This window comes from Ambystoma mexicanum, chromosome 4q, assembly GCF_040938575.1.
Source record: "Ambystoma mexicanum isolate Mex_15411 chromosome 4q, UKY_AmexF1_1, whole genome shotgun sequence".
NCBI lineage: Eukaryota > Metazoa > Chordata > Amphibia > Caudata > Ambystomatidae > Ambystoma > Ambystoma mexicanum.
In genome coordinates, this window is record NC_090928.1 from 1,282,395,918 (window position 1) to 1,282,410,110 (window position 14,193).

Consider the following 14,193-nt stretch of genomic DNA (forward strand, 5'->3'; position numbering starts at 1 on the left):
GTTAGTCCGTTGTGTTTAACAGTGTAAGAAAGTGTTCATTTCGAAAAGGGAAAGGGTAGAGCTTCTAAATATCCTACGGGGTTGGATGGTGAAAAGGTGCCATAAGGAAGAGGGTACAGCGTGTCCCACTCCCACTCCCCGAAGACCCCCCAACCAGGTGATCCTCCCCACGGGTCCACCCCCATGGACTGGATCCAATAGCGATGGCCTTGTCCTGGCCTCCTGGATGACAGATCTTAGGTCACTAGCGGGTGAGACACCTTCAGGTTTCTCACAGTTCCCATGTACCCTACCTGGTAGGATGGGGTAAAGGTGTTACAGGGGGAGGGATACCGCATCTCGCCATCCGTTGTCCCACTCCTACTCCCCAAAGACCCCTCTCCCAGGTGATCCTCCCGCGCTGGTCCGCCCCCAGTGTCTGGATCCAAAGATGATGGCTGGGCATTAGCCACTTGAGAGAGAGATCCACGCGAGGCTTGCGGGTGAGACACCTTCTGGTTTCTCCCAGGACTTAGAAAATAATTCTAACAACTGTTCAAATTAACTCATTTTTTATATTTTTTTATTTAGTTTGGTAAGGTGAATGCCAATGACACTACAAATTATACTGCTGTGGTCTGGGTACTGTCTAATAATCCACGGAATTGTCCGTGGTCACTGGGGAATTCATCACGAATGGCACGAACCACAAATGCAGGTATTACTAGTCGAACGCGAAATCCCAGTCTTCCATGAATCCCCCATGTAAAGGCATGATATGCCACAAGTCTGTACCACCTGCATAAGAGATACAGAAATAGTTTACTTGAATGAACCCAATAATACATTTTTTTGGTTTGCACTACCTTGTAAAATGTAAGGCATTGTTATGCTTTAAAAAGTACCTTTTTGTGACAGTACTTGTGATTTCAAGTAGGAATCAATTAGAAATGTGAATGCACATTCCAGCAAAAACAGTTTGGGAGATACTGAAGGCACGTCCCTTATCTGCACGTCCCAAATAATCGCAATAATAATAATAGGAATGCACCCCGTCAGGGAATGAGACCAAGAGATAGTTTTGCAAGGATAACAACATTTATATAATATAGAAAAAATGCCAGAAAATACACAGGCAGCATAATATAAAAGACAATTACATCATCGATGACGATTTCAGGCTGTGGTAGATGTTAGGATACTGGATGTTGGGGAACATATAGATTTGTCTGTTCCATAGGGGATGCCAGACGACTGCTGGTCGTTGCTCCCCCAGTCGATCTTGAAGCATGTGGGTCAGCTGGGCTCATCTCCGCGGTGAAGGTCAGTTCAAGCCGGAGTTACATTTCTAACTATCTAAGCTAAACAACAGGAACTGAGTAATGGCAGACACATGGACATCACATGCAACAGGGCCCTTTGTAGATGGTGTGAAATAATATATTGGCATGCCGACCTCCACATTCGGGTCTTCATTGATACCGCACCTCCTGCACTCAGTATCTCTCTTGGGGGCTCGATTTACTGCCTACCTTTCTTGTGCCTCATGATATGAACAGACATGTGTTGTTATTTGGAAGAATATATTGCTACCAAAGATTGGGCCTAGGGTGAGTGTTCTGGAATAGTCAAGGCGAGGGGGTTAGTGTTAGGCAGAATTATATGCAGCACCCTTTGGGAACACTACACACAATTAAGACTACAAGTGACAGTACAAATTCACCTTTGGTACAAGCCTGTACTACACAGTTAAAGTGGTAGCGATGGCTGAGCAGCCAGACTTATCTCAAGAGTAAGTGAGCAGTACCAGATAGTTACACAAAGGACAGCAATTACTATGATTCAGGCAAACACTGACTCAAGGTTTTCAAGTAAAATAATATACATTTATTTCACTCTTCAGTTGTTTAACATTACAATATTATAAGCAGTTTAAAAATCACACTCTTAATACACCACACCACTTCCCTTAAATTCCAAACAAGTTAAGCTCACAAAATGAAGTGGGAGCAAAATGGCACTCCAGCAATTTAAAAGGGAGGGAAAGACAAAGTTAATAGAAATTGAACCACTCCAACAAGTAAGTACTCGGGGCAATAGAGCAAGAAGAACTGCAGTGATCGAATCAGGTAGAAAAGGCTTAGGGCCAAAGTCAATAGGACAAAAGTCTTCGGCTCAAGATCACACAGTTCAGGGTAGTTCGCAGTAAAGTTTGTGCCACAGATTTCGGACGAGGTTGGGTGGTAGAAAAGTTAGTTCAAAGAGAAGAGAAGGACAAGCCCTCGGATTTCACACACTTTCCCCGCGGCTGAACGAAACGAGCAACCGGATTTGCACAGTACCGCAAAACGCAGAGGAAGCTATAGCTGAGGCGGACGTTCCTGGTAGTTCCTGCAGGCTCACGGTTCCTGAAGCGACTGTCGGACTAACACGAAGTAGGAAGACTGGATGGTCCTGCACTACCCAGAGAAGAAACCAGCAGCAGAGCAAAGCAACAAATAAAAGGTGAGCTCCTTAAAACCTAAAACCCAAGCAGGGTCTGACCTTACTGGCTATCCGGCCCACTGTAGCTCTGTACAGTGAATTCGACCAGAGGAGGGGTCCTGGCTTGGAGTTTGGGTGAACTGGTTGGTCCCACCAGCTCAAGGGAAGATGTTTTCTGGAGGATCTTCTCTGTCGGCAAATTCTGACGATTCGGACCTGCAGCAGGGCTTCACCGGGCGGTTCAGTCGTTGTAGGGGTCCTCTTCCATCAGCTCCTTGTTGGTTCTTTCATTCCAGTGGTGACTCTGCCTTTCCAGTCCCAGAGACCTGCTTTTTATGCGGTTTTCCCCCATTCACACAACCTGGCTGTCAATCACACCGCAGGGTGGCTGTCCTGGCAAGGACAGTCACCCAGCCAATCAAACAGGAGTGCGACTTGAGTTACCAAGGGAACCCATGGCAGGGGTCCTAAGACCCCTCCCTCACATCCTGCCTACCCACACTTTCAGGCACCATAAGGAGGGCTTCTGTGCAGAAGCCCGCGAAAAGATGGCGATCAAAGGAATCAACCCCGGTTGGGCGCTCAGACAAGAACACGAGAAAGACTTTAACAAAAAGAAATGGGAAATAAACCCATCCGGGGCCGAAACAAAATGTATTTGGTCAAGCGGGTTTATGTTTGAGGCTAATATGATAGCCTAAAACAATACCATGGTTATATAAGATAACCGCGGTAGAAAAGTTAGGGAAGTTACCACTGCCACCAGCCAAGTCTTGATGTAAAGGGAGTGAAACAAGGCTCCAAGAGACACAGACAAAAAGGGATAGGAATTAACCCTTTCCAATACCCCATGTAAGATGGGGTGTACTTTGTCTGTAGTTTAAAGAGACTACATAAAGTTAATGGCAACTTTACATGTTTCTGGGAGACAGTAGTCAGTCCCAGAAAAATGGAGTCAGAGGGAAGTCTAAAAGACAACCCTGTGTCACTGCAATGAAGGTGCTGTGTAACACACACAAACCTGGTGCTCATGGAGTAGGTGAGGCTCCAGAGCCCAAGATCACACACATGAAAAAAACACACAGATCAAAACACATGTAAGAGTGGGAAAAAGGCTCATACTAGTACCAGGTGAAAAAAAATCTAGAAATCCAGCAAAGCTGCTGAGGGACTCAGTAGGTAAGGGAAATTAGCCATTTATGAGAATTTTCCCTAACAGATGCTTATCATGAAAGGGACAGGGGGGTTGGGGCATGCGAGCTCAGGCCTGGCAGGGTGGAGGGTAAGTGGGCACGGGCAGGTTAGTGGAGATGGATGGGCATTTGTTCTGCAGCCTGTCCCAGTCCCATGCTCTTCACCGAGCGCATTCTGTACAAGAATGATACTAAAGAATTGCAACATTGAAAGGACAGTGCACGGATGGACTTCTGTGAGAACAAGGCTTGTGCGGAGCTAGCCTAATGTGTGAATAGCCTGGTCCCTCTGCGAGAGAGGCTGGAGGTGCGAATGCTGCAGCCTCTCAGAGTGGCGGATTTTGGGCCTAGTAGAAAGATGGTGTTTAGGCTTGGTACAAAATGGAGTCCTAATGACGTGGCAGGGGTTGTGTTATAGTTCGTTATGTTAGATGGCTCTTACTCATGCAATGTAGGAGGGGGCTTCTTCCTGCATGGTTGTGAGGACGTTCATTCTCTTTGGCGCTGCCTAGGGGGGTGGGATAGGACCATATCCCTCCCAACAATACTTCCAAGTGAAAGAAACGTAATTGTTCGGACGATAATTCTAACGATGAACCCTTTGGTTTCAGATTAGAATGCGTAATTTATTCAATATACTGAAAAATTCTTTCATCAATGATCCATCGAAGTTATATTCATGTAGGGAAACAACATATTGTGCTAGCCATCTCAATCGTCACACAACATATATAGAGTGAACATACTTGTTACTTGAATTACGAGGGTGAATTGTAGCTCAAAGTGCGTGCATAAGGACCACCATCATTTGCAACGCGGATCCTGTAAGGCAGGCGGCCCAAATGTCATGCAGCTCAGTAACGCATAGTGGCAGTGTGTCTCCTTCAGCAATGTAGCACAAGCAGCCGGAGATTTCTCTGCAACAGTTCTCCACCAGAGTAGGCATAAGCTCACCACGATGGCAGGTACACCAGTCGGAAACGTCTTCCATGCGACCGGTTTCAGGCTTTGGCAATTGATCCTCATGACTTTCATCTGATTCCACGTCATGTCGACTTTTTTCTCTTTCAAGGATTTCCTCTTCTAAATATTTGGGCTTGTACAGGTAGGGCTGAATTGTTGCCATAGTTCCTGAATAGTGAAGAAGCACAAAATCAACAGAGATGCAAATCAAAACCTTCTTGTTTGTATACAGCAAAGAAAAGAGGTTTCCCATTAACAATGAATGTTAAAGAAAGAGCGACTACTGGGTTAATGGTTTAGGCAGTATAAGTACCTGTTTTCAGTATGTCATACGTGGCAGAGAGCTGAACAGAGCAGAAACACGTCAGGGAAGCTCGAAATGAAATAAACTGACACAAAGGAAATAGAAACTCCAACGTTGTGCGCTCAAAAAGGGTTTGTTTACACTTGTCGAGGAACGAGGCGTCTTGGCATTTCCATGGAGACACGACAATAGATTGTGCAGAGAGAACGTTGACATGAGACGTGCAGGTTATGAAATTGAGCGTGAGCGTCTAGTGATGTCAGCGTTAGGGGTGGGTGATCTGAATTGGTGCTACGAGGGAACTTGAATTTAGGGCGATGGATTAACGGATAAGAATACCACAAGATGCCGGTACCAGACCTGTCATTTCGCATGTGTTAAAATGGGGAAAACTCAGGTAAATTGCATTGGACATTTTTGTAAGATCGATCGATGTATGATCTAAAATACATGCCTAACCGATTGGGCCAATAACATTTCTGACCAAACTACCCCTTTAAAACACATTTTCGTTTTGTGCCTTAAAATAAGTAGCAATATGGAAATTACTGCTCTCATAAGTTAAACTAGGGCAGTGCACAAACTAAACATGCTACCGTAGACAGCGGTTCTCAATTATTGGCCATAAAGTGTTACTGTTTTACAGTAAAGAAACCTGAAAAGCCTCTTCCGGCTTTAATTAGGTGCCGCGGCGGAAGCTGGAATTCTGCTCTGTGCTGGCCCAAGCAGCGGGAATTGTGACATCACAACTGAAGCGTAATAACTGATTACAGAGCTGCAGTGATGCCCTTTTCTAGTTAATGGTCAGGAGTGACGTCACAACTAACCTGGAGGAGAGTTATTTGCAGGCTTGTATACAGGTATTGGAGTCTAAGAGTTTGGCAGCAATACTTTGAAGGGGGTTGCAATGAAAAAGGAAAGTCGTTGGCGGAACTCCAGACCCATTGTGGAAACACCCCCTAAACACTGCTGCCTGCATTATCATATCTAGGGGTGCGCAATCCCCAAAACAAAGGAATTTGGGTAATCTCCTGTCTCCCTCCATGTGGGGTGCAGGGATGCGTTCCTATTGAAGCACCCAATGTCTGGGAAAGAGAGACCATGGGCGCTGCCAGTACACCCCTAAAACGTGATGCTGTCCGGAATTTAAATTATCTCCATAACTCAGAAAGGCATAAATGCGTGGGTGCGGGGTAAGCAAAGCTCCTCGATTTCTCCAGCTGTCGGCGGCGCTCCAGAGATGATCAAGTCCAGCACGGGTCTTTTCAGCCCTGTACATTTTAAGGTATGGAAGTTATCATTTGATATTCATATATTCATTTATTCATTGGTGTTTTCCTAGTTGTCACAGGCCGCACGCAGCCGCTTCGGAGCGATAAAGGCGGCTGAAAAGCTCTCAAAATGGACCTCTTCTAAAAGAACCCACTCTGCATCCAAACGTGACAGCAATCCTTCATCCAGGTGCAAGCCAGGGATGTCATTTGGGGGACGCCAGGGGTCGCGCGTGCGACCTCTGAGGTCTCCCTTTCTACTCCTGTGGTCTCCCCTGCTACCCCTAATAGATAAATAGCTTTTTTTTAAGGGAAGCTCCTGGACTGTGGCCCTCCTGGACTGTGGCCAGCGCCATGAAGCTCTTTGTTTCTGGAGGGGCTGGCTTCCTTGATCAGGCCTCTTAAAAAAACAGGGGGTTCCACAAGTGTAACACTTTGAGCAGTGATCCTATACACGAAATAACAAATAATGGGCCTCATTACGAGTCTGGCGGTAGCCGTGCCGGAAGAACCGGCAGGCTGCTGCCGGACCCGGAATGAGTTACCGCCTCCGTGATTGCCGGAATCACTACGGCATTACAACCCCAGTGACCCGGTAATTCCGAAAGTGTAATTCCGTTAATCCCTATTCCCGTGGAGTCCCATAGGACAGCACGGGGATGGGGACAATGGAAACTCTGGCACCGTAAATAACTGTGCTGGTGTTTCCATTTCCGTCTGCAGGTGGGTGGCATTACTCCCGCCAGGTCAGACCTGGTGGGACTGACACCACCCACCTGCAGAACTCGTAGTCTGCCGGTCCGGAGACAACGATGGCGGCAGATTTACCGCCACCGTTGTTTCCGGACCAGCCGGCTTGTAATGAGGCCCAATGTCTTTCTGGAGTTCTATCCAATAATTGCTAGACTCATTAAATGTTTATTCCAGGCACACTTCAGGGGGTGAGTCACTGATTTAGTCTGTTCTTAAACAACTCAAATTCACAATGCAGACACAAACTTCCAAAAAGCTTTTAGAGTAGAATAAGCATCCATTTCAGACTATGGGGGCCATTACGAAGTTGGTGGTAGGGGTTTAACGGGGCCGGATGAGCTGCCGGCCCATTAAACCCCTACCGCCGCATTACGAGGTTTGCTTGTGGGAGCCGCAAAGGGCACCTGGTAAAACCGGTTTATCGGTACCGGTGCCACCAGAATCCAGGAGCACAGCCTGTAATGATCCTTAGAACAGAGCTCCACAATTCACACACTCTGGGGCACCAGAATCCAGGAGCATACCCTTTAATGATCTTTAGGGCAGAGCTCCACAGTCCAAACACTCTGCACTGCTAGAATTCAGGAGCATACCCTTGAATAATCTGTAGGGCAGAGCTCCACTGTCCACACACTTTGTGCCATCAGAATCTAGGAGCACACCCTTTATTGATCCTTAGGAGAGAGCTCCACAGTGCACACACTCTGGGCTGCCAGAATCCAGGAGCATACACTTTATTGATCTCCACAGTCCGCACACTCAGGGCCACCAAAATCCAGAAGCCTGCCCTTTAATAATCCTTAGGACAGAGCTCCACAGTCACACACTGTGCACCACCAGAATCCAGTAGCATACCCTTTAATGATCCTTACAAAGAGCTCCACAGTCCACACACTTTGGGCCCCCAGAATCCTGGGGCACACCCTTTAATGATCCTTAGGACAGAGCTCCAAAGTCCACACACGCTGCGCCTCTAAAATCCAGGGCCACGCTCCTTAATGAGCCTTAGGACAGACCTCAACAGTCCACACACTCATGGCCGCTAGAATCCAGGAGCATACACTGTAATGATCCTTAGGAAAGAGCTCCACAGTCCACGCACTCTGGGCCACCAGAATACAGGGGCACACCCTTTCATGATCTTTAAGACAGAGCTCCAATGTCCACACACTCTGTGCCCCCAAAATCCAGGAGCACGCCCTTTAATGATCCTTAGGACAGACCTCAACAGTCCACACACTCTGGGCGCTGGAATCCAGGAGCATACACATTAATGATCCTTAGGACAGAGCGCCACAGTCCATGCACTCTGGGCCGCCAGAATCCAGGAGCACACCCTTTCATGATCCTTAGGACAGAGCTCCATAGTCCACGCACTCTGGGCCACCAGAATCCAGGAGCATACCCTTAAATGATCCTTAGGACTTAGTTCTACAGGCCACACTCTGGCCCACCAGAATCCAGGAGCATACCCTTTAATGATCCTTAGGAGAGAGCTCCAAAGTCCACACACTCTGGGCCACCAGAATCTAGGAGCACACACTTTAATGATCCTTAGGACAGAGTTCCACAGTCCACACACCCTGGGCCGCCAGAAACCAGAAGCATACCCTTTAACGATCCTTAGAACAGAGCTCCACTGTCCACGCACTCTGGGCCACCAGAATCCAGGAGCACACCCTTTAATGATCCTTAGAACAGAGCTCCACAATCCACACACTCTGGGCCACCAGAATCTAGGAGCACACCCTTTAATGATCCTTAGGACAGAGTTCCACAGTCCATACACCCTGGGCCGCCAGAATCTAGGAGCATACTCTTTAATGATCCTTAGAACAGAGCTCCACAGTCCATGCACTCCGGGCCACCAGAATCCAGGAGAACACCCTTTAATGATCCTTAGAACAGATCTCCACACTTCATGCACTCGGGGCCACCAGAATCCAGGAGCACAGCCTGTAATGATCCTTAGAACAGAGCTCCACAATTCACACACTCTGGGGCACCAGAATCCAGGAGCATACCCTTTAATGATCCTTAGAACAGAGCTCCACAGTCCACGCACTCGGGGCCACCAGAAACCAGGAGCACAGCCTGTAATGATCCTTAGAACAGAGCTCCACAATTCACACACTCTGGGGCACCAGAATCCAGGAGCATACACTTTAATGATCTTTAGGACAGACCTGCGCCCTCCAGACACTGCGGGATACCAGAATCCACCCAGCAGCCTGCAGCTTGTCGCCAAGGAGGATGCACTTTGTTGATCCTTAGGAGAAATCTTCTTATTCTACATATTCTGGGCTACCAAAACTGCTCCAGCCGGCTGGGGTTAGTTGCCAGCGAGGTGTAGAAGGCGGGGCAGGCTGTAACGTCCTTTATTGAGGTGGCCATTCCATGTGGGATCCTCAAGGTTCAGCTTAGTCACCTGTTTTCTTGAATGGCTGCATTTGCCCCTTTGCAGATGGTCAGGAAAGATTTTCTTTTTACACCTTTCTCTCCTTAGATTTCTATGGGACATCCGTTCTTTTTGCTTATTTTGAACCCTGCTGCTTGCGTGAGCAAGGGAGCTTTGCGTGTTTGAGCCAGACGAGGGGGCAGGGACAGTCCCAGTCCACCTCCCCTGGCACGTGAAAGGCTGTTGCTGGACAGGTGTGGTGGCCAGATCGGACAACGCCTAGCTGTTTGAATGATGCAGATCCTTACCATTGGTGGGCTTTGGCTTGCTCCCAGCAGGGATCTTGGATAAAAGGAGGGCTCCTGCAATAGTTCATCAGATCGATGTTGGAGCCAAGGTTGCTCTGAAGATGGGCAGCCCACTGACGACCCAAGGACGACCGCTGCAGCTGACCAGCATCGACCTCCATTGATTGGCCCAGTGAAGGCCTGCTCCCCTGGATGATCTCAGAAGGCCCTACTTGGTTCCTCGACACTTGGACCAATGGGAACAACCAGACTCGACCCCGGATCTGCTCGGGGATCCGTGCCTTGGGAGCCTTCGGAAGTGTCCCACTGTATTCCTTTCCTTAATATTGCATTTCTAGTAAGAAGCCAAAATGATTTTTCCATTGTGCTCTCACTCCCTGCACCTGGCCTTTAAATCAAAGAGGTCATATTTAATTGAGGCCTGGAGCGTGGGGATTGCTGGGGGGAAAGTATGGTTTCAAATTAAGCCACCCCTGTGTGTCTTATATTATATTGTGGATGTTTTATATAGTTTCCTTTACAAGAAAAACTACATTTTATTCTGACTGCAAATCTCAAAATTATCTCTGTGTGTTGTAGTAACAAAAAGCTGGGTAACAATATATGCTAGTCACTTGGTGGAGACAATTGGAATTTATGATATTGTGTCGAGACACGGCGAGACACGTGGCTGAGTTGTAATTGTCATGTTATTCTGGGTCCAAATTTAAATAAATATATATTCTGACTATACACCAGCCTGGTTCCTAGCTAATTGGTTGTGTGCTTGTCAGAGCTTGCGAGACGGGTAGAAGACATCACCAAATTTGAATCTGTAAAGAGATTTATCGTGCATCACTTCGCTCATGGGGAGAAGGATTTCCCTGAGTTGAGAGTGACTGCTCTATTAATCTGTAACAAGAGTTCCACCCTCTGATGGACATATCCTGGTCTCCATCCAGTACACTCTGGCCGGAGGGTACAGTTCCTCCCTCTGATGAACATCCCCATGTCTTCATCCAGTAGACTCTGGCTGAGGGGCACAGTTCCACCCTCTGATGGACATCTCCTGGCCTCCATCCAGTAGACTCTGGTCGGGGGGCACAGTTCCCCCTCTGATGGACATGTCTGGCCTCCATCCAGTAGACTCTGGCCAGGGCCACAGTTCCCCCTCTGATGGACATCCCCTGGTCTCCATCAAGTAGACTCTGACCAGGGCCACATTTCCCCCCTATGATGGATATCTCCTGGTCTCCATCAAGTAGACTCTGGTCAGGGGGGCACAGTTCCCTCCTCTGATGGACATCCCCTGGCCTCCATCCAGTAGGCTACAGGTGGGGGGCACAGTTCCCTCTTCTGATGGACATCCCCTGGCCTCCATTCAGTAGACTCTGGCCGGGGGGGGGCACAGTTCCCTCCTCTGCTGGACATCCTATGGCCTCCATCCATCAGACTCTGGCCGGGGGGGCACAGTTCCCTCCTCTGATGGACCTATCCATGCCTCCATCCAGTAGACTCTGGCCGGGGGGCCAGTTCCCTCCTCTGATGGACACCCCCTGGTCTGGCCTGGTCTCCATCCAGTATACTCTGGCAGAGGGGCACAGTTCCCTCCTCTGATGGACATCCCCTGGTCTCTATCCAGTAGATTCTTGCCAGGTCTGCAGTCCCTCCTCTGATGAACATCCCCTGGTTTTCATCCAGTAGAGGCTGGCCAGGCCAACAGTCCCCACTCTGATGGACATATCCTGGTCTCCATCCAATAGACTCTGGCCGGGGGGTACAGTTCCTCCCTCTGATGAACATCCCCATGTCTTCACCCAGTAGACTCTGGCTGAAGGCCACAGTTCCCCCCTCTGATGGACATCTCCTGGCCTCCGTCCAGTAGACTCTGGCCAGGGCCACAGTTCCCCCTCTGATGGACATCCCCTTGTCTCAATCCAATAGACTCTGGTCGGGGGGGATCAGGTCCCCCTCTCTGATAAACATCCCCTGGCCTCCATCCAATAGACTCTGTCCAGGGGGTACAGATCCCCACTCTGATGGATATCCCCAGGCCTCCATCCAGTAGACTCTGGCCGGGGCCACATTTCCCCCCTCTTATGGATATCCCCGAGTCTTGATCAAGTAGACTCCCACTGGGGGGCACAGTTCCCTCCTCTGATGAACATCCCCTGGCCTCCATCCAGTAGACTCTGGGTGGAGGGCAGAGTTCCCTTCTCTGATGGACATCCCCTGGCCTCCATCCAGTAGACTTTGGCAGGGGAGCACAGTTCCCTCCTCTGCTGGATCCCAAGGGCTCCATCCAGTAGACTCTGACCGGGGTGCACAGTTCCCACCACTGATAGACATCCCTCTGGTCTCTATTCAGTAAACTCTGGCCAGCGCTGCAGTTCCCTTCTCTGATGGACATTCCATAGCCTACATCCAGCAGAATCTGGCCGGGGCCACAGTTCGCCCCTATGTTGGACATCCCCTGCTCTCCATCCAGTAGACTCTGGCTGAGGGGCACAGGTCTCCCTCTGATGGACATCCCTTGGCCTCCATCCAGTAGACTCTGGCGGAGGGGCACAGTTCCCTCCTCTGATGGACATCGCTGGGCCTCCATCCAGTAGACTCTGGCCAGGGCTGCAGTCCCCTCTCTGATGGACATCCCCTGGTCTTCATCTGACTCTGGCCAGGGCCGCAGTCCACCTCTCTGATGGACATCCCCTAGCCTCCATCCAGTAGAGTCTGGCCAGGACCGCAGTGCCCCCTTTGATGGATATCCCCTGGCCTCCATCCAGTAGACTCTGGCCAGAACCAGAGTCCCCCTTTTGATGGACACCCCCTGGTCTCCATCCAGTGGACTCTGGCCGGGGGGCACAGTTCCCTCCTCTAATGGACATCCCCTGGCCTCCATCCAGTAGACTCTGGGTGGGGGGCAGAGGTCCCTCCTCTGATGGACATCCCCTGGTCTCCATTCAGTAGACTCTGGCCAGCGCTGCAGTCCCCTTCTCTGATGGACATCCCATGGCCTCCATCCAGCAGACTCTGGCCGGGGCCACAGTTCGCCCCTCTGATGGACATCCCCTGGTCTCCATCCAGCAGACTGTGGCTGAGGGGCACAGTTCCTTCCTCTGATGGACATCCCCTAGTGCACTGGGGAGACCCCCAGCCGGCCCATAGAGTCTGGGTTTGCTCCAGAGTACTTTAAAACAAGATAGCTGCACCTTGAGATGGATGGGGGTGCAGGTTGTCTTACGCCAACACCAATCAATAAGGACAACTCAATGGTTTGGCAAAGGGGAGTCCGTTTAATGACAAGTACAAAAAATGGGGAAACATGGAAATCAACAGTGATGCGATAGTCCGTCTCGCTTCAACTTCGGCGTACTTCATACAAACAGTAACATTTATAACCAAAACTCATCATCATTGACGTGTAACACTCAAAAGTTAACATGCGATTCTATTGGTTAGGAAAGGGTAACTTTACTATAGGTACTATATCTGTATATGGTAACGGAGTAAGAGGATTGGATAAACGCTATCAGGTGGGCGTCTAAGCCCTTCCTTCTAACATTACTCTAGTAGACACTATGAGTACCACGTCCCATTGGTTCTACTATCTATAGAACCCTAGATTATTTGGTCCATTGTGATTGGGTTGGCTTCAACCGCATGCATAAATCTCCACTTTACTTAGCAGCACGCAGAATGGTCAGCCAGGAGCAGGGTGCCCTAAGATTCACCCTGTCTTCCCTCAATCCATCAATACTTTAGTGGCTATGTGTCAATTAATTGGCCGTGGTCGGCCTCAAAATTGTATCTTCTTGTCAGAAAAAGTTATGATATCTCTGTCTGGGCGACAGCCAGGCGTAGGTGTGAACCTGTGCCTCTTCTTGCTCGGATGGTCACATGCTGCTCCCACCGTGAATCTGCCTAGTTTCCTTCAATTTGTGCATTTACTTCTTATTAGGCTTGCCACATGCCTACGCCTCCTTATCTCAGTCTTCCTGAGATAGGCTATTCTGTTCTTAAGTTTTGATTCCGCGAAGCTACTGTTCACTCCTTCTGTTGGTCTGACCTTGGCTCTTCCTGGCTCACGTTGCCTCTGCTGAGTTTCGATTCAGCCATCTCTTCTCGTTTTAGCTGGAATACAAATACTGTCCTGTTTGACCTCTAGTAACCTGAGTTAATTCTGCTTTTGTGTAAAGTGGACTTGCACTTGTATAATGTGCTTCATTGAGGTAGATACGTATGGGTGGCGCTTGCCGCGGTCTATCTTCTACTAAGCATAGCAAGCCGCACTGTTTTCTTAGCTTTCTTGCGGTTACAAGCATATGTACAGGCGGAAGCTGGTGGAATATCTTCATCCTGCTTACAGTTTAAGCTCCTTTGTCTTTCATCAACGTTCTCTACTTTTAGTTTCACGATATCTTTATTCATGGCATTTCGTCTCTTTATGTCATCCTTGGGTCGTCACATCTTCTATGGGTGCGTTATTCCAGGCCCTCGTGATGTCACCATTCATCTTCCATTAAGGACTTTTTAGTTTCTTCCTGTACAGTACTTAAGCAGT